Source organism: Paroedura picta, chromosome 13 (genome assembly GCF_049243985.1).
Source record: "Paroedura picta isolate Pp20150507F chromosome 13, Ppicta_v3.0, whole genome shotgun sequence".
NCBI lineage: Eukaryota > Metazoa > Chordata > Lepidosauria > Squamata > Gekkonidae > Paroedura > Paroedura picta.
The window spans coordinates 44,444,183-44,465,556 of record NC_135381.1 but is presented as its reverse complement, the minus strand read 5'-3'; the positions used below and the strand labels follow the sequence as shown (position 1 = coordinate 44,465,556).

General features: G+C 46.6%; 1 protein-coding gene across 5 annotated transcripts in view; it reads left to right on the top strand.

Annotated features, from left to right (window-relative positions):
- NEXMIF (neurite extension and migration factor) overlaps positions 1-21,374 on the top strand; it is a 247,202-nt gene that overhangs the window by 126,175 nt on the left and 99,653 nt on the right. For all 5 annotated transcript variants that reach the window (XM_077308718.1, XM_077308717.1, XM_077308713.1 and 2 more), the window contains exon 2: positions 15,058-15,150. The gene's annotated coding sequence lies outside the window, so the exon portion shown is untranslated. The remainder of the gene's footprint in view (positions 1-15,057; positions 15,151-21,374) is intronic.

Below are 21,374 nucleotides of genomic sequence, written 5' to 3'. Positions count from 1 at the left end.
TCACCCAGGTCTCGGTCACTCAAGCAAGGTCCGCCTTCGACTGCGATGAAATGTTGCAGGGTTGAGGCCTTGTTCTTAATCGACCTTGCATTGCATAAGACCAATGTCGGACCCTGTACCCTAGCCTCCACCCTCATATTCCTGGGGATGGGCCAGAGGTTAGAAGGGGATCGGGCACACCCAGGGCGCTGGCCGTGTCTCCATGGCCGGGCCCTATACAGGACACCAGTGCTCCTACCCCTTCTCTTGTCTAACCTCCTCCCCCAGCCATAACGCCCCTGGCCCATAATCGTTGAAATCCCGGCCCCAGCGTGCCCATAACCCTGCTCCCAGAGAGAATAACCCGTTAACCTCCTATCTACTCCCCCACCTGACTGCACTAACCCACCCTAACCCACCCTACCCTACTTAACTATCACCACCCAACCCTCCCTCCCCCCGCCCTATTCTAACTAGCAGCTGGTGGGTCCAAGCTACGCTGCAAGGGTGGGATCCCACCTGTGAGGGGTTCTCCCAGCCCTTGCAGTTCGCTCCCTGGCACCGCTAGGTTTGCCCTAGTGTCTAATCTACACAAATATAAAATTAATTAACTCCCACCCATTCAAGAAACACTTCCAAGGCCTGGCCTAGGGTATCCTGACTAGGGTTGGGCACTTCGGAGCCCGAAGCGGCCTTCTCTCCCGGCTCAGCCAGCCGTGGGAGGGAGGGGAGGCGCAGGTGTCAGCACGCAGCAGGTGCACACACGCAGGTGTGGAGTTCCACGCCTGCACTGCATGTGTGCACCCGCCAGCACGCTGACACCCGCACCTCCCCTCCCCGTGGTGTGGCGCTGACTGCACTGGGAGAGACAAGTCACTTTGGGCGCCGAAGTGCCCAACCCTAATCCTGACCCAAAGCTTGGATATATTGAATGGAAGAGAGAATTATGTGGCGTATGGGGTTGGAGAAGCTGCCTCTGTTCAAATGTGTTTTCTTGTGTAAATTTAAATGGTGAGGAACTCTTTCCTCTTGAGTGCATCCAACCATTCCCTCTTGTTCTATCTGTCTCTCTTACAAAATGCTATCCATGTCACACTGGGTTGTCTTTTAATAGAAGACCCATGGGATGTGGCTTTAATTTTGTTGCAGCATGAATCTGGGTTCCAGGTCCCGGGAAAGTGGAGATTAGTGTGTACTCTTGTCCTTTGAAAGCACGCTTTGAAATGTCTGAGGACCCCTTCTCTTAGGTGTGGGGGGATGGTGTTGGGGGCAGCTTGTGACCCTTAACAGATTCCCTGGACATGTGTTGTAGAGTAGGCAGGTCCAGGCCTCCTCTTGGGTTGTTCCATTTCTGTCCAGGAGTGGCGAGGTGATGCTCAAATAATCTTATCAGTAGTCACCTTGTTAAATCTGTGGGTCCAGAGACCAGGACCCTGGGAGTTCATTTCAGCTCTTTATTGAGGCCAGCTCTAAGGTTCAGGGATCCAAAACTGAACTGCGGAATCCCCCACCCCTTGAAAACACCAACATATATATAGGTTAAAACAATGGCAGGTTCCCACCAGTGTGTGCTATTGGTCAATTTAAATTCAAAGTAATTGGATCCAGCAGTCGGGATTCCTTTGGTTAGTGAAAAGCAGTGTACAAAAACCAGCAGCTAGTCATCCTCTTGACTTTTCTGTCTTTGTTGGGGGGGAGGCTGGATGGGAGAGCCTGGGATGATGGAGCATTTCCCACCCTCGGCTCATATGCGAGGCAATAAGTTTTATTAGGTGCCTCGGCTTATATGCAGGTCAGCTTATATGCGAGTATATACGTAAGTTTCAGTGGTCCAGTCTGGAGTTGACCACTGCATGGATCACTGTGGCTCGGTCTCCGTGAGCCAGAGAGACTGGAGGCTAGCAACGCTATGCTTTTCACTCCTGATGTCTTGATGAACTGTATGGGGAAAGTGGTATAAAATCTAAGAATAAATTGATAAAAATGTATTGTGCAACCCTGGTCTTGTGAGCTGCCAGTTCCCATTTTCCAGGTGTGATCATGGTGGATCATGGCTAAGATAAATATGTAGGGATAATTTGTTTTGTATTTTCTTGTCAGCAGAATATTGTCTTGTAGCTTGGTGGGGCTGCAGAGTGTGAGACAGAAGAAACACAGTATGCATTGGTAAGGAGCCAGTGAGATGCAAGAAATTGCCTTTTAAACTGGATGCTGAGAGCAGAGCCCTTGATGTTAGCCGTCCTCTGGAACTTGTTTCATTAAATTCAGTGCAGCAGCCCTGAGAAAGCAGCCAGTTCTGTCATTATGATCGGATTTAACTCTTCCTTGTTGAAGCTGCATTCTTTATTGTGCTATTTTTGAGAAATCTTGCCGAAACGGCAGGGCTGCACCATGCATTATTGATACGGTTGTCCCCGTTTGCCCTCTGTGGTTCGGCTTATACAGGAGCTGGTGCATTTGCACATCACATTCTTCTCATCTACCAATTGTCTTAGAGTAATTCAGGGGAAAAGGAGAGCCAGGGTTTGTTGCAAAAAAGGCAAAAAAAAAAAAGCCTTTGTGCTCCTTATATGTTTTATTTTTAACTTTTTTCTTAATTTAATTTGTGGCTGTGTTATTCTTCCCAGTTCTCTGTGATAGTTTGAGAGGTTGCAGTTGCTTCTTGATTAGAGTCACCAACATCGAGGTGGTAGCTAAATATCCTCCAAAATTACAGCTTGGCTCCAGACCACAAAGATCAGTTCCCCAGGAGAAAACGGCTGCCTCGGAAGGTGGATTCTGTGGCATTATGCCAGACAGATGTCCCTTCCCTTCCCTCCTCAGACCCGATCCACTTCAGGTTTGACCACATAATCTCCAGCTATTTCTCAACTTGGCACTGGTCACCCTACTTCTTGATCCAAATCTCTTCAGTGGAGGCGGGGAGGGAGAACACAATGTTTAGAGAAGCCTTTCTCAACCTTTTGGCCATGGAGGAACCCCTGAATTATTTTTCAGCCTTCGGGGATCCCTGGAACTGGGCCGGAAGTGATGTCAGTTGGCCACACCTCTCTGCCACGCCTGAGGAGGACTTAGGGGGGAGAGCAAAGAGTCAGGCTGAGGCAGGAGTAGGCGTCCAGGCTCTGCCCCTCTTTCCCACTTAGGATAACCATGTGAGAATGCCACCTCCTGCGGGAGCTTCCAGCATTCCGCAGGGTCTGCAAAACGGAGCTCTTCCATCAGGTCTGTGGTTGCGGCCGGTATGGCCAGGGGGATCTGCATGGCCCCTCTTCCAGGAGAGTGGTCTGAGTGGGGATTGCGAGTTCCATCTGCACCCTCTTCCCTCCCAACCCTCTAGGAGATGTGTCTTGGGGGGACTGAACTAGTGAGGGCTTTGTTTTCCTCCGTGTCTTCTTCGATTTTGTTTTTTTTTTTACTAATGAATTGTGATTTTTATGTCTGGGATTTTAATAAGGTTCTTATTCAGACGAGCTGCCTGGGAGTGGCGGGAAATGAGAATGAATGAATGAATGAATGAATGAATGAATGAATGAATGAATGAATGAATGAATGAATGAATGAAGTGGTTAGTTCCCTGTTCTGCAACAGTGCCCAGAATAGCTTATGGCTAAGTCCATTAAGGCAGGATACAGGAGAAAGGCCAGGGAGCCCCCGTGGAGCTCTCATGGAGACCCAGGACTCTAGGAAACCCTGGTTGGGATTCATGACTTTAAATTTTGTCATCCAATAATAAATAAATAAAAGAAGGAGAAGGTTGGAATGGAACTTCACTGAATTGGAGCATGTTGGTAAAACACAACATAGTAGAATCTGGAATTAACTTGTTGTTTAGACTACTGTCTTGATTGTCTGATAGAGGATGGATTTACTGACCAGACCAGAAAATATTGATAGTGCAGCAAATACGTACACCATAGAGAGTCAGTCATCCCCATAGTCAAAAGGGAATAGGGTTGCAGGGGGCAGGTCTCCCTCTAGAATGGGGGCCTTCCAGATGATACTACCCTTTTCCTGGCAACACCTCAGTGTGAGAAAAATGGGTAGAAATGGGGGAGGGGCGCACTGACGTTGCACTGGTATGCAGTGTTACTTCTCCCTCTGAGGCAGGCAACATCTTGGTGGGTGACTCCCTTCATCACTCAGGGAGGCAGGAACCATTATCTTCTTGTTGTCTCCTCATTTCCCTCTAGTGCCAATTTTGCCAAAACTAATCCAGAAGATCAGGGAGCAATGGGCAGAGACCGTTGTGGTAGCTCCTTGTTGATCTTGACAGCTATGGTTCTCAGCACTATGGCCAATGGCATCAGGCCCATCTCTCAAACTTCCAGTGTCAGCGGACTGTTACATCACCACCCAGTCTGGTATCCTCATCCAAAGGGGCCAAAATTGACAGCTTGGAAACTGTAAGAGACAGCTTTTGAGATTGGTCTAGTATAGGGGTCACGGATACTATCTTCACACCTAGGAGACAGTCAACCAATTTCACATATAAGGCATTTGTATGCTGAGTAGGGGGGAAAAATCAAAAGCATGAGGCCTCATAACAAGGCTATCATAGGGTTTTGTTTTTTTTACAGGAAGCCATAAACAGGTCCAGAAATGACAACTAAAAGCCTCTGGTGGAGGTACATTTTATTTCAAGACATCTACACATCCAGTTCAGGAATATTCTTTAGTTTACAAAAAAAGTGTTAATAAACCGATTCCAATAAAAAGCCACTGTTTATTTCCTCCGGTTTGGGAAATTGTTTACTGATTCAGTAAGAGTTGTGTAAGCCACCTAGTAATAGCCAGTGGGGAAGAAATTTATGAGCTACTAACTGTCAGATTAATTGCCCCATGATATGAGCCAGTGATAACTCACAATAAGCTGTTCCACACCCGAATGTGTTGTCTGATGAGCCAGCATGATACAGTCATTAACATGTCAGAACAGGTTCAGGGAAACCCACCTTTTAATCCCCAAACGCCTGTGAAGGGAGCCCTGATTCATGAAGGCTCCTGCTGATATAGCTGTCATGAGTCTTTAAGGAGCTACTGAAATTTCTGTATTGTTTTGCCACAAGAGACTGTCATAACTGCTACTCCCCAGTGACCTTTGGCCAGTCACCCTAGGTAAGCATAGCCTGCCTCACAGGGGGGTTTGAGCAATAAAAGACTTACATGTGGCTAGCACAAGCTTTCTCAACCAGGGTTTCATGAAACTCTGGAGTTTCTTGATGGTCCTGGAAGGGTTTCCCAAAGGAGTGGGAGTTAATTCTTTATATATTTTGTACATTTGTTAAACATTTATCAGGAGATAAGTGGTGATAAGAGCCTCTTGTGGCGCAGAATGGTAAGGCAGCAGACATGCAGTCTGAAAGCTCTGCCCATGGGGCTGGGAGTTCAACCCCAGCAGCCAGCTCAAGGTTGACTCAGCCTTCCATCCTTCCGAGGTCGGTAAAATGAGTACCCAGCTTGCTGCTGGGGGGTAAACGGTAATGACTGGGGAAGGCACTGGCAAACCACCCCGTATTGAATCTGCCAAGAAAACGCTGGAGGGCATCACCCCAAGGGTCTGACATGACTCGGTGCTTGTACAGGGGATACCTTTACCTTTACTTTTACCTTTACCTTATCAGGTGATATGTCCATATATGGGCCCTCTCCCAAAATGGCCAGTGATTGGCCTGGAGGGTATGGGAAGGGGAGGGGCCCTGGGTTGACATGTCCACAGCTATGCTTCCCATCCATATTCTGCACTTTCTTGCCACTTTTGGAGTTTCACGAAGCCTGAAAGAATCTGGGTTGCATAAGCCAGGGGTGGCCAAACTGTGGCTTTCCAGATGTTCATGAACTACAATTCCCATGAGTCCTTGCCTGGAAGAGGTAGGAAGGCGATGAGCCCTGGGTGGGCATGTACACAGTTATGCTTTCCCCACCCATATTCTGCATGGGGTTTCTGGAAGCCTGAAGAATGTTTTAGGGGTTTATCAATGGTAAAAATCTGAGAAAGGCTGGGCTAGCCTGATCTCAGCAGATTTGGGAAGCTAAGGAGGGTCAGCCTTGGTAAGTGTTTGAATGGGAGACTCTCAAGGAAGTCCAGGTTTGCTAAACAGAGGCAGGCAAACTAATTCTGAATGTCATTTTCCTTGGAAACTCTACGGCAGTGGTCCCCAACCTTTTTATCACCAGGGACCGGTCAACGTTTGACAATTTTACTGAGGCCCAGGGGTGGGGGAGGTAGTCTTTTGCTGAGGGACGTTGCTGCCTGAGCCCCTGCTCCATTTGCTTTCCCACCGGCACCCCTGACTTCCCACTGCCCACTGGGGGGTGCTGCCAGCAGCAGCTGCGCAGTGCCATGCTGAGGTGAAGCCCCAGCCATGGTGGCCTCTGGAGAGCACCAAAGGTGAGCCGGCAGCAGAGTGGCAGGGCAGCCCCCGAGGCAGCAGCCAGGGAGGAGGATGAGGAGGAGCTGCGGCCTGGTACTGACTGATCCACGGACCGGTACCAGTCCCCGGACCTGGGGTTCGGGACCACTGCTCTACGGTTTCATAAGTTTGTTGTGTCTTGATAGTACTTTTCACTACTGCCAAATAAACAGATAAGAAAACCACAGCTATTGTGTAAATAATAACATGTTACTCAGATCAGATTTCAAAATCTTTAATGGCATAGTAACAGTTATCCAAGGGCATAATAATCAGATATATTTTATTTTTATTTATTTTATTCATTGAGTTTATATACCACCAGTATATAAAGAACCAATAAGTGTGGAACAGACATCGAATTATTTTTCAACAGTGGGAACAGATCCAAAGCAGTCATGATGGTCATAATAATCAACAGTAAGAACATAATTTAGAAAAATTGAACAGTAACTGCAGAAATTTGGAGAGACGGACACCATGAGCTTGACTAATGCGTTAATAGAGTTGCCTGACATAGAAGCATCTGGTTTCAGGGAGGTCTCCTGCTGCTGGCATTCAGCCAAAGGCCTGGCAGAAGAGCCCCCTTGATCTTGTTGGGGAGCTCATTTCACCAGGTTGGGGGCCACCATTGAAAAGGCCCTGGGTTTTGCTGAGCCCAGAACTGAATCTGCACTTACTTTGTTTATACTGTTGTCTTCCTCCCCCCCCCCCATTGAAACAGAAAAGTGTTCTGCATGTGGTTAGGGAAGCTCAAAAGGGGGGTGGGGGAGCCAAGCGCAGCAAGAGTCTCTTTCTTTTCTTTTCTTGAAAGGGGGTAGGGGAAGAGGATTGGAGACAGTAGAGGAGGGAGAAAAAAAACAAGAGGCAAATCTCTTCTGAGAGAAGTTAGGGCTTCTGGCGCTTCTGCCGTGAGAAGTTAGGGCTTCCCCTTTAAGGCAAGCTTGCAGCCTGGGAACAAGGAAGCCTTTGAACTGAAGCCTTGGCCAATCAGGGCTTCTCTACCATGGAGGCAGCAAGTTTGGAAAAGGCAGAGATCTGCATGCTTTCTCATGCCAATTTTTCAAATATTGAGGATTCTATCCACTCTAGGATATTGCGGGGAAAGGGTAGGGTCGCTCTGGATCAATCCTGCTTTTTGCAGAGGCAAAATTTAAATTGGACAAAATCAAAATGGAAATCACATTCAGTGGAGACGGCAGGGACTGAATCGACCTGGGATTGGAATAAAAACTCTGTGCAAATTCAGCCCAGGCCGGCTTCTTTGGGGCCAGGGCTCACCAATCTGTTTGAGCTAATAGAGCATGTCGTTCTCAGGGCCTGTGGAGAACCATTCGGCCCTTGAGATACACAGGTATGTATTCTTCAACTACTTGGAATGATAAATGTAACAAGATAAAGGTAGAATATGGATTAAATTAAAAGAGAACATTTATAGCACATTTGAAACGAGAGTTAAAAGTTAGTTACTGATTAAGTTAACTTGAGAGGAAAACATGGCCATTCCTCTGTAACTCATAATGCGTTTTATCAGCCTGACTTCTCTTGTTATCTAGGTTATTCAGTTTGAGGATGCTCAGGGACTCTGGATAAAGAACACTGTACTAGTCTAAGTGGGTGCTGCTTTTCAAATTACCTTTCTAATCTCCGTCAGAACTCTGTGCTGTAGCCCATGTAAAGAACAGTCTTGCATCACACCCTGCTCCTGAAGTTCATCTTAATCAGCACTCCACTGTTAGCATATTGTGGCTTCATTAACCTACTTGTTTTTAAGTACCTCTAAATCTCTAAGAGAAGCTGAGTTGCTAATGAGGGAGCCTGTCGTATGTGTGAATCTTTCCCCAGTCACATTTTGGGTTAGCAGATCTGTTCCCCCCTCCCTTCCCCACAATATATATTTTTAACCCTGAAGGGCAGTTTAAATATGAACATCTGAAATTGCAAAGCATTCAAGCTCTTATTGCAGGCAGTCTTCAGGGGGGGCCCTGTAAATGGGATATCCCTTAACTCCATGCAATACCCACATAGAAAGCCAAGCATTCAAAGGTAGATTTTTTCCTAAGTGTGTGACATGGTTCTAAAGGGCCAAATGCTTGAAATAACGATTATATTTTAAATTTAAAGGTTATTAATGTGTCCTTTGAAATAGTTATCCTATTAACGAATAATGCACTTGATCTTTAGTCATTCAAATTCCATGGAACAAGCACATGTGTGTCTGCGCAAAATGAGTATAACCAGGAAGGAACATTTTCTCATTCATTCATTCGTTCAAGTTTTGAAGGACTGGAGTGAGTCATCAGTGATGGGAACTGTTTTTGTATTCAGCGTCTTGTTCAAGTATCCGACTGGGGACATCTCTTATTAACATAGGCACATAAGGGAAGCCTTATTGGATCTGGCCAATGGCCCATTTAGTCCAATACTCTCTACAAGGGTATCAAAGGCACATACAGACATAGAATTTTCATTGCTTAATGGGAACTCCTCCATCCTGTTAATGAAGGACTGAGAGCCGTAAAGGTTGCTGATAAATTTCTCTGTCTTCATATTCCATTTAACTCTAGGAATGCAGTTTTCCTCATTAAACATGCCTTCATGTCGCTGTATTAAGCGGAGTTGTTTCGTAGGGATGGTACAGCGCACTATAAGTGGAAAATTAGTATTACTGCCTGAGAAAGCATTGCCTGCAAATGTTGACTTTTATGGTTTAAAAGTTATTAAATTTTACTGCTGATGCATTTCTAACCTTTCTTTATGTATCACCTTCATTTTTATTAACTGCTATTGTATATGAACAATATTGTATATTGTTTATTAACTGCTATTGTGCATTGGAAATTCTGGTCTAAATTATTGTGAAATAAATATTGATTGATAGTCCAACACTCTGTGACACACAGTGGCTGAAACCGAGGTATGACCCCCCCCCCCGAAAGTCAGTTCAGTGGGCGGGGGTGGGGAAAATTGCCACGAGCAGGTAAGGAAGAAGCCTGTAGAAATTGACATTCCTACATCACCTGGAAGCATCATGGGGGGCGATAGCTGGGCTTGGAGCAAAATCCTATGGTAGAATTTACTTCTTAGCATGGAGTTTAGCACCAAACCAGAGTGTCACCCTCTGACATCACCAACGTCGCTACATCATTTTGGGGATGATATAGAAACTCTTTTTCATGCTTCTTGCTTGTGGTGAATGGGAGATTTCCTCCAGTTTCTTAAACCCCTGAAGGAGGGGGAGAGGCGCTGGACTGGGGGCTTCCCAGGCCCCAGTTCTAAATCCAGATGCTGCCAGGAGATCCACCAGCAGTTTGCCGCTATTTTTATAGTCCTTTGCTATGATTTCCCTTTCATACAGGCACTTCAAGCCGTTTTGGCTTCTGAAATATAACATATGTTCAAAGTTTTTCACACACCTTGAGGAGAAAACAGTCCTCTTACAGTTAAAGTCCTCTTACAGTTATTTTTTGCTCCAATGTGGAGATGGCATTTGCCTTCTTAATGCCGTATCACACTGTCTGCTTAATAGTTCATAGTAAATATTCACTGATTGTGAGCTACGTACCACTGAGCTTGTGTTGGAAGAAAGGGAAGGAAATAGGATAGACTGTTCTTCTCCCTCATCAAAGTGGAACCCATTTGGACATTCCAGGTCCATCAGGAAATTCATGGCGTCCCTTCATCTTGTGCATTAGGAACCAAGAAGTGATTTGCTGATGCCAAGCCAATAAGGGTTGCTTGGTACTTCTCAGACAGCTCCTTGTCTTTTGCTTTAAAAAAGGAATGTGCACACACCCAAAACCATAAGTGTGAAAGTAAATTACCAGGCAGTTGGGGGGTTTTTTATGTAGGTGTGTATCTGCAGTGAGAGAGTGAGGCCTTTCTTCTGCGCCATCCTGTTCAGTTTATAGCTGGAATAAGAATCCCGCAGGAAGCGTGTGCGTAAGCCCACTTGTGTGCATCTGTGCATGCTCTCCCCGCTGCCGGGTACTCTTGACATACCTTCTTTCAGAAGGGATGTGTGCTGATTTGTCAGAAAAATCGACAGCTCATCATTAGCCAGCTTGGCCACATATGTTATCTTGGGGAATGGTGTTTGATCAAGGGAAGCCCAAGGTAAGATGAGGAGGAATGAGTTGTAAAGCTTGCTTCTGCCGTGCGGAACAGAGGCGGCTCCAAGCAATTGAATGCAAATAGAGCCTGTTTGATCCTCACCTGGAGAAATGTGCCAAGCTTAAGTGGTGGCAGCTGCCTTCTGCCTGCATCCTCTAGCTCCTTCTGTCGCAGATGCAGGGAGGGAAGGGAAAGAAAGCAAATTCAGGCCCCCTCCCCTACTGCTGCTGTGCTTCTGCGTGTGGCATTAGGAACACCCCGACTGTTAGAGGCTGTGGCATAGATGCAGCACTGCCTGGAACCCAAGGAGAGAGACGCTGCCCCACATTTGTTATGCCAGGTGCATTGGGGGGTGGGTGAGGAAAGGGAAGGACCAGCTCTAGTCTGCACCATATAATTAGTGCACCAGTATTACTCCTTTTTCTGGGGGAGGGGGGAAGACCCCGACTTTATTAATTGACATAAAAGGTGGCTCTGGTGCGTTTCATTGTTTGATCAAAATGCCTGTGCAATAATTAATCCCTTTTGTTTTATTACCTTTGTTTTTGCACCCACTTAACATGTTCATCCACACTAAAAATGGATTGGCAAATGCATTTATTTCCTAGAACAGCAGCATGTACGCATGCGTTGGCACCCGACACACATACAGAATTCTTTTGTTCCTCTATTTATGAGTCTGCTGGGATAAATAAACAAATTTTGAGAAATTTATTCCCTCTGTGTTCTGGTTTTATGGAAGGGGGTCTCCGCAAGGGGGTGGGGGTGGGAAACAGGGCTGCAGACTGCCAAACATATGCCAGCTAGCTCTGGTCTAAATCAAATTTTGGATATCCCCCATTATCAAAGCAGGACCTGCATTAGGGCTCTGATTCAGAAATCCTTTTGAGTGGTTCCTGTGGACCCCAGAGCTCCTCTGCCCTTACGGCCTTCCTCATGTAACCCAGAAGGTGCCCCAGTTGTTTACTTATTTACTTACTAGATATTAAGCCTGCTGTGGGCAAAATACAGCGGGCCCTAGCATGATGGGTGGGTGGAGGGATGGGGCGAAGGAAGGAGGAAAAGGAGAGAGACAGAAAGACAGAAAGAAAGGGAGGAAGATAGAGACAGAAGAAGAGGGAGAGAAACAGGTAGCCAGAATGAGGCAGATGGAAGAGAGGGAGGAAGGGAGAAAGGGAAAAACAAAAGGAATGCTGGGAGGAAGGGAAGGAGAAAGGGAATGCTGGGAGGAAGGGAGGAACAGAGGAAGGTAGGTGGCCTTGGGACCTTCTGCTGGGCCCAGGGGCAGGCTCGGCTGCTCCAGGGCCCGGCAGAAGGCTCGGGAAGGCGGCGGCAGGCTTTGAGGCCTACTGCCGGGCCGAGGAGCAGTCTCGGCTGCCCCAGGGCCCGGCAGAAGGCTCGGGACGGGGGCGGCGGGCTTTGCGGCCTACTGCCCGGCCTAGGAGCAGTCTCGGCTGCCCCAGGGCCCGGCAGAAGGCTCGGGACGGGGGCGGCGGGTTTTGCGGCCTACTGCCCGGCCTAGGAGCAGGTTCGGCTGCCCCAGGGCCCGGCAGAAGGCTCGGGACTTCGGGAGTGAGCTTTGTGGCCTTCTGGCGGGCCCAAGGGCAGGTGAGCTTGCCCCAGGGCCCGGCAGAAGGCTCCCTGGGCGAGGGGAAGCCGGCCGGAGGACTTACCGCTGGGGAAGGCTTCTTCCTCTGAGCGGCAACTCCCCGGCTTGCCCAGGCGTGGCTGGGCCAACCAGCCAATGGGGAGCCGCGCTTTGCGTGGCTCCCCATTGGCTGCTTGGCCCTCGAGTGACACTTGGAGGGCCCAATCAGGAGCCGATCAGGAGTTTTTATCCCGGACAGGGCCCGCCCTAACTCCTCCCCACTTGCCCTTACTCCTTTATTCCTCCCGCTCCTCCGGAGTGGGGGGAAGGTTAAAGATTTGAAACTTACTTATTGTGACATATTTGGCTTTAACTCAGCCCTGAAACTTTATAGGAAGGTGTAAGAGCCTTCTTTTCAGACTGCACTGAGACACGGTTATAGTCTAGGCATAGCTGATTTGGCTCTGAAAAGCCTAAAATATCCGAATCAGCGCCGATTCAGGTGCTTTTGATCTATCCGAGCCAAACTGCCCATCCCCTGCATTCATATGGTCCGAATCAGCTCCCTCCTCGAGGATGTGCAGAACCCCCAACACATTTTGGATTCAGTAAAATGGATTTGGCCAAATCTAAAAAGGGAAGGGGTATTCATGCAATTCAGATTTGGCCCAGAGTTCTGGTCCAAATCCAAAATAGCACAATTTTATAGTCCAACAAAACAAACTATTTCATTTAATCTAGAGGAGAAGGATAAATGGAATATGCGGGTGGACCTTTGTTGTAAAATCAGTTATTATACAGTTTGTAGTTCTTAAGGTTTAGAGAGGCTTTAGAGTGGCAGCATGGGGCTATTTGCACCACCGCTTACTGTGTCCCCGTGGGGGACTGTTTTTGGTGGCTTTCTATAGGGTGCTTGTGTTGGGCCTGTGCCCTTGGGCCTTGACTTCTATTCTGGTCGCTGGCACCAAAATGCCGACCTGCCGAGTTCTCGCCACTTTCTCCCAAGCAGTGCCCCATTCACAGTTTTCTTCCAACAGGTTAGCACTTTGCTTGGAGAAACTGCTCCTGTTCCAGCTACCAGACAGCTTTGGAGAAGCTGATAGTGGCAGCCAAACCCAGGTTTCTGCCCAGATTAACCATGCAGCTTGGATTCACTCTGCTTTAATCCAGAGTTCAGTTGATGCTGTAATGAGGCACTTCCAGTTCAGTTCAGTTTCCCCCTATCATCCTTCTGTCTGGCTTCAGTCATCTTTTCTACTTATTTATTTATCTTCTTTGCTTAAAATTTGATGGCAGTGCCAGACAGTCCTACATCCACAGCTGAAGCATTATTGAGACTTTCCAGGACTCCCCAGAGAAATAGTGGAGAAAACTTTCCTGAGAAAAATATTCCATTTCAAAGGATTCATTTGCCCTAAGGTTCATAATAATTAATGGATGTCATTGTCAATTCAACATTAGACAAGGTTGGCAGTATCAAAATATCATATGTCCATTTCTTGGACATTGTTGCCACATTCCGCTGTTGCTGGGTCCTTCCGTGGGACTCCTCACAGACCTCCAATATAAGTGGGGAGGGGGTTGATGTCACCTATAGGGTGCCTCCTCTCTTCCAGCTCTCTCTACTGCCCTCTCTCGCTCCTCCACTTCCTGCAAGATGCTGGCATAACCCTCCCCAGTTTGTGTATCAGAGTCCCCTTTCATATCTCCCAGCCACTCATGCAGTTCCACCTGTAACCTGACTTTACAATCTCCCATCCACCTGTCCCCCCAGCCACCTGAGCTGCTGCATTCTTGACCAGTTGGGAGTTTCCAGAGCAGCTTCAAGGGGAGCCCTGCATAGAGCGAGTTATAGTAATCCAGGCAGGAGATTACTGTTGCATGGACCACTGTGGCAAGGACAGATGCCACTGGATAATGTGCTAGTTGATACACCTGGTGAAGATGGTAGAATGTCTGTCATGCAACATCTGATCTGGCCCTCCATGGATAAGGAGGACGGTGCCACATTCATGTTTGTTGTTATCATGTTTTCAAAACTTGTGTTGAGAGGAGTGTATTCAGGGGGAGCAGTGAGCATTTTCATGGGCCCTAAAAATTTTCTTTCTTTCTTTCTTTCTTTCTTTCTTTCTTTCTTTCTTTCTTCCTTCCTTCCTTCCTTCCTTCCTTCCTTCCTTCCTTCCTTCCTTCCTTCCTTCCTTCCTTCCTTCCTTCCTTCCTTCCTTCCTTTCTTTCTTTCTTTCTTTCTTTCTTTCTGTGTGTGAGAGAGAGATAGATAGATAGATGTTTCCCCTTCCATCCTAAAAGTTCATTTCCCCTTAGCATCACCCAGCAATGCCTTCCTCCCTCCCGCAACTCAGGTTTAGGGTCCTTATAGGAGGTGGAGGAATTTGGGACCCAGCTTCAGCCCTCTTTCCTGGAGAAGGTTGAACAGCCCTGGAGAAACAGTGTTTGTTTGTTTGTTTGTTTGTTTGTTTGTTTGTTTGTTTGTTTGTTTGTTTTGAGGCAGATTTTTCAGAATGGAGGGAGGAAGGAGGGTGGTGATGAGGAAAGGGGTGTTCCCAAATGACTCAAAATGGCAGGCACAGGGAAAAAACCAATTGCACGCATTTCTGTATTGGGCAGCCCCGAATGAGATCCCATTAGACGCTGCTTGAAGAGATGAAATCCAGTTTTCTGGGGAATGCCTTGTTGCAGGGCAAATGAGGTGATGATTCAGGACTGCGCCTGAAGAAGCAATTTTTATTGCAGAAACAGACAAAAAAAGTTGACCTTTTAAAAATGCAACTTCAAATAATATTGCTAGTGCAGAAACGGTCTTTGTTTTTCTTCTTGAGACCGGTGCAGGGGCCAGATAAATGGTTACGCGTTAGCTGGTTTTTATTCCATTGTGCCAATCTTTGCTTTACTTCCTTCTCTCCTAGTTATGGTATCTGATCCTGAACTAATGAACGATGTTGCTTGCAGGTTCAACACAGAAGTCACAGACACCAGCAACAGAGAAAACGGAATACTTCCAGTCCAACTTGTGGATGTTCCTGACTGAGGCATGGTTGCACGGTAAGTCTGAAAGGCCAGTGCATACATTTTCCTTATGCATGGGCGCTTGCCAGCACTTCCTGTTCTTACCTTTAGTAGGAACTGGAATAAGTACCATTTAGAGCAGGAAGCATTTGCTACTTATCTAAATTTCATGCCTACTCACCTTGAACTATGAGATATACACTGTAAATAAACAATAGGTTATTGTTTAACCACGGAAAAGTCTTTTGAACTTGATGGTGGTGGAAACTTCTAGCCAGTACAGGGGCAACTTACGGTGATCCCAGAGGGTTTCTAAGGCAAGAGCCATTGGGACGCTGTTTATCATTGTGGAGCTCCTTGGACTCACTTGGTGGTCTCCCATCCTAGTACTAACCAGGGCTGACCTTGTATAACTTTCAAGATCAGATGAGGTTGGATAAGCTGAGGCCATCCAGGTCAGGATCAAAATTTAAATTTAATTATTCCTTGTTTAAAATACTTAGATTTCACCTGCCCAAGGTCTGAGCTGTTTTCAGCAATGATTAGGAAGCTAAAATACAAAATAGGTAGGGCACATTTGTCATAAACTCTTAGCCTTCAGGCCCAATATCTACAGCTCTGTCCATGAGTGCAGGGCTTAAGAAATCCCAGGTAGAAGCTCATCATGACACCTAGAAAATTCACTGTGGCACCTGGAATTAGAAAATGAAAATACAAAACCCTGAAATGGGACTAACTCCTAAAAATCTGGGGATCAATCCTAGAGCAAACAAAAATGTATCCAGGCCTGAGCTAAAGAGAAGGAAACATTTTGGAGCTGGAAAACGGCATCAACTCACAGTTGACTTATGATGACCCCGCATGGAGTTTCCAAGGCCCAACTCCGTGTCAAGATCCTAACCTCCTTGCTATTCTCCCATCCAAGTACTGACTTGGACCGACCATGCATTTTAGGGAGGAGGAAAAAACCAGGAAATGCTTCCCGTGGTGCTCAGCAGGAGTGAAGAGAGAATTTGCAACAGAAAAATGTGTGTTATTTTCTCTCATAATTATGTACAATCCTTTAGGATCTTTAGCCATTCAGTAATCTCTGCTTTGCTACATTTTTTTATGTTGTTGGTCTTTTGGCATTATATATAATAGGAGGTTGTGCTCCTTGTCCCTATAGAAAAGTAAAGAAAAGCCTTCGTGTTGCTCTTGTGTTTTGACCTTGGTGTGCTTGTGGGCTTTGTGTTCGCATCAGAAATAGGAGGTCTGCTGTGAAAGCTTGTTGGTTGTGCTTGATCTCCGAGGCTTCGATACCTTTGGTTCTTGGACCTTGATAATTAAATCACAGTTGTTTTACAATAATTGCAGCCATTGCTCTCCATTCCTGTAAGCAGCTTTTTCTGTATTCTAAAGTTCAGTATTCGCTCTCTGGCTGATCCATATGGATTTAATCTGATGATGAATTGATTGGAGGGGTTGTCCGTGATGTTGTGCTGGTATAGGGCCAAATTACACTGTACACAAACACATCTGCAACTGTGGTGGGTGTGCCTTTTCCCTCACCCTTTTTGGAAGAAGGCGATCAAAACTTCATGACCCGACACATGTTCTTCTGAAGGTTTAATTGCAGTAACTGTGAAGGTAGGGAAGGATTTCTCACCCAGGGGTTCGTGAAACCCTGGGGTTTCTTAACACCCTGGAAGGATTTCCTGATTGGTCTAGAGAGCCAGCTTGGTGTCGTGCTTAGGAGCGCGGACTGCTAATCTGGTGAGCTGGTTTGATTCCCCACTCCCCCACATGCAGCCAGCTGGGTGACCTCCCCTGCTCCTTGCTATGCTTGTTGCTTCTTTATCGGTCTAAATATGTCGTAAGTCTGGTAGTCAGCCAGTAGGGAATTGCAGTTCGTGTTGGATGAAGACTGGGAGCAGAGTTCAAATCCCCTCTCAGCTTTGTTTCCCTCTTAGACTAACCTGCCTCACAGGGTTCTTTTGAGGTAAACTGGAGGAGAAGAGAACTTGAAAACCCACTATGAGTTCCTTGAAGTGTGGGATAAAAATGTTCTTGAAAAATATACATATTCTCTTATCATGCATAATGTACCTTACTGAGGATATTCTAAAGACGATTCTGTCTTTTGCTGCGTTCTGTTTTTGTGGCAGATCTGTACATTTCCTGCTTTCCCTTTCTGTACATTTGCTTCAGAGAATGCATTAATGGGTTCCTCTAGAGGCAGTGATATCCCCCAGAGAGCAAGGGAATGAGGTTTCCGGAGAAACACTTTGTACAGGGCATTAAAAGGATAACTTCTGGAAAACTTCACAACACGGCAGCTTCCTTTGTTGACTTTCCCAGTTCTATTTACCCAAAAAGCCTGGGTGAGCTATGAAGGGGTGGATGGCACCAGGAGTGGGTTTGACCAAACACACAGCATGAGCACGGCCATCTGTGAAAAGCTCTGAAGGCTCTGTATGATGTCTGGAGTTGGAGTCAATGAGAGAGCAGGATCTTGAGATGGAGAATCCTGGATGTTGCAAGGGAGTCTAGAAGTTTTCTGAGTACTATCGAGAGAGAGAAATATGTACTTCCTTGTTTTGTGACATGCACCACAATTGCTGTGAATTGTGTTGCAGATCAGGTTCAAGGCCGTGGTATTAGCCTTCAGTGCCACCCATAGTCTGGACCCTACATATATGAGGGACCGCCTAATGCTCTATGTTCCCCACAGGGCCTTGAGCTCAGCAGGTATGAATCTCCTGGTGGTCCCCAGCTCACGAGTAGCATGCCTGGCCTCGACCAGGGCCAGGGCCTCTTTGGTCCTGGCCCCGACCTGGTTTAATGAGCTCCTGAAAGAGCCAAGGGCCCAGTTCTGCAGGGCCTGTGAGACAGAGCTCTTCCACCGGGCTTTTGGTTGAGGCTGGGTGACAACTAAGATCAGAGCCCCTCCTCAGATGGGCCAGGTCATCAAGTCTTTTCCCCTACTTACACCGTAATCTCCTGAGGCACTGGATGGGGGGAGATTTCAGAACAGATTGGGGAGGGGGGGATTAGGGCTGTCATCAAAAGAACGGGTTTTAATGCAGGAATTGTTTATATTTTACTGTGGGGGTTTTAATGTTGTAACCCACCGCGAGTCAGCTTGCTGGGCATAGCAGGTAAGAAATATTATAAACATTATAATACAATACATTACACACCTGGTTTCCCAAGTGAGACTCACTTTTAACTTTTTCTTGATATGAGTGAGATATAATTTGTTATACGGGCCTATGTACTAGGAATGCCTCCTGAAGGTACAAGAATCTTTTGCTACCTGTTAAGAAAGAGGAGGGTCCAGTTGCCCCTTAAAGGACTCACTCTCGTGAATTTCTGCTCTGGCAGACTGGCATGGCTCTATTGCTGCCCATAGTGAGTCATGGGGTCCTTGTGTTTCTTTAGGGAATTCTGAACTCTGCCCTGTGGATGCCGCCATCCTGCTTTTGCTTATTGTGGATTTTTAAAAGACCCTTCAAGCCAAATGCTCATTGGAAAACTAATGGTCGTCTCTGTGGATATTCAGAGACTAAGAGCTTGGAATCTGAGCCTGAGACCCAAAGCTGTTGTTAGGGATTCTCCAGTTCCCCGTGCACAGCCAGTCATTATTGACACTTAAGGACCAATCACAGGCCTCCGGCAATGGCCAATCATGCGTCTTGGCAGGAGCAGCAAATGTGTATATAAGTTCCAAAGTTCTGATGGTTGTTATTGTTGTTGTTCAGTATTTCTGGTTCCAGTAAAGCTGTTTAGTTGTTGGATCTGAGTGTCCGTGTCTTACTAAACCCACAAATTTAATACCAATGAAATGTTATACTGAGTCATTTCATAAGGAAAAGCATTTTCTGTTAGCATGGTTGACTTTTTAGATGATCTACAGAGCTTCAGTATATTCTTCTGGCTTTGGTTAATCTCCAAACTTTGATTAAAGCAGTTATTGGTGAGTAAGGGAGTATATGTTGCAAAAGGCACCAGCAATTACATCACTGGAATGTATTTAGATTTCATTTTCTTTCTGAAAAACTCCCATGAGGTGTTAAGCTGTGAAGCTTCTGGCAGAGAAAGTATGTTAAAAAGCAATTAGTGGAAATTTAGGAAAGTAGATTGAAAATCAAGTCTTCATTCCCTTAGAATTTCCGACCCTCTGTAGCAGAGATCTCTGTTGCATTTGCATCCCCAGAAAGAATGGTAAAAGATGCACAAGTCACTAGCGGATGGTTACTGATCTGGTTCTTCAAGAAAATACGTTCAGGTGTGTTCAGGTGTGGCTATGTTTTGAGCCACTAGCAAGCCAGCAAATTGGAATGTTTTATCTCAGCCAAGGACAGTTTTATTTTTTTTTAAATTATTTATTAAATAACAGACAATCAACAGAAATGCCCCGCCAGAAACAAAATTCACCCAACACAACTCTGTAGCTTCATAAAACTTTTGAATCCTGTAAACAATGTCCATTTCATCTATTACATTTCAACCGTTCATCAGAATTCCAAGACTCACATCACAACACTAGTTCACATACCTTACAGTCTGAAAATTTCCTTAATTTGCCAAATCAAGCCAAATTGTATTGAAATCTTCAATCATTTTCTCCTCTTGAATTACTTTAATGTTATTTGTCAACTTTTCCAACATCATAAACTGCCTGCTTTTCTTTTGCCAATTATCTAATGAGATATTATCTGCGTTTTTCCAGTTATTCTGGGAGAATTTTTTTTGGGAAATGAGTAAAATTATTAAAGTGAAGTTGGAACATTCAGTCCAATTGGTCCTCCTCAATTTATTTCTCAATGAAAATGCTCAGTGTAAGCAGAAAATATTGGTGAACTTTCTGATTGTAGCTGCCAAGGACAGTTTTATAAGTCGCATTACTAGGCATTTGCTGATGCTGAGAACTGGCCGTTTTTGTGCATGCCTGTGATTTCTCCCTTCTTTTTCATCTTCCACTTTGCAAAAGTCAAAGCAGAACAGGCAGAGTGTCCTGCCAAGGAAATAAAGTGGAACAGCTGGTGAAGTTTCTGTGAGGCCTTAGAGAGGACTAGATCTTAAACAGCAAAAATTATTCTGAAAACCAGAAAGCAGATTAGCACAAGAGCTGAATGGGACATTAAAACAGCCCTGGAGCCAATGAGGCTGAATTGCCCCATGACGTGGGCGGCAGCCCCACAGAGCCCGTTCAGTGCAGACCCACAGTAAGCTTGCTGGGTCCCTTGAAGCATCTGGCGGGTGAGGATGGCTAGGGGTGGGGAAGAATAATGGAAGTTAACGTCTCGTGCCTGTCTGATCCAGAAGCAAGGTAGGCATGTTGAGGAACAATGCTCTGGGTTTGGCTCCTACCATATAATTGTGTCCCCAAACCAGTGAGTGAGCGAGAGGGATGGGAGTGTCCTGCATAGTGCAGGGGGTTGGACTAGATGACCCATGAGGTCCCTTCCAACTATTCTATGATTCTAAGAGGGTCATTAGACCAAGCTTTCTCAACCAGTTTTTTGTGAAACCCTGGGGTTTCTTGATGGCCCTGGAAGGATTTCCTGAATGGGTAGAAATCAATCAATCAATGAGTCAAGTAATCATCATCTTAAACCGCTCTTGCAGAGTGGATTAAATAAAAGGGTAAGGGCTGTTTGGGAGGAGTTAGGGCCCTCCGAGTGTTGCGCGGCTCCCCATTGGCTGCTTGGCCTGGCCTGGCCTGGCCTGGCCCAGCCGGGGACTCACCACGCAGAATGAACTGGAAGCCCGCAAGGTGAGTCCTTCGCCCCAGGTGCTCCTTTCCAGCCCTGGGAACCCTGCCAATGGGGGGGTCGCCGTCGGTTGAGCCGTTCTCTCGCCCCAAGGAGCAGCTTTGCCGCATCGCAGACATGGCAAGCCTTCTCCTGGCGCCAGACCAAGGCCCCAGGATGCTCCCGGGTGGGGGAGTGGGTTGCCGCCTTCTCCCGGCCCTAGGAGCGACTGGGAGAAGGCCCAGAGATGGTCCGGCCTGCGGGGGGGGGGGGGCTTCGACGCCTTCTCCCAGCCCCAGGAGACCAGCCTGCGGCCAGGAGGACGCCCCAGGTCGCAGCCCACTCGCCCCCTCCACGGCCCAGACCCCCGGGAAGCCTTCGCCCTGGGAAGGCTTCCCCGGGGACTGGCCCCTAGCGCCCATTTTATTCACCAATAATTATTCAGCTTTATTTCTCATATAAAATAATTTGTTAAACATTTATTGGTGATATGGCCATATATTATCATGTCAACCCACCCAC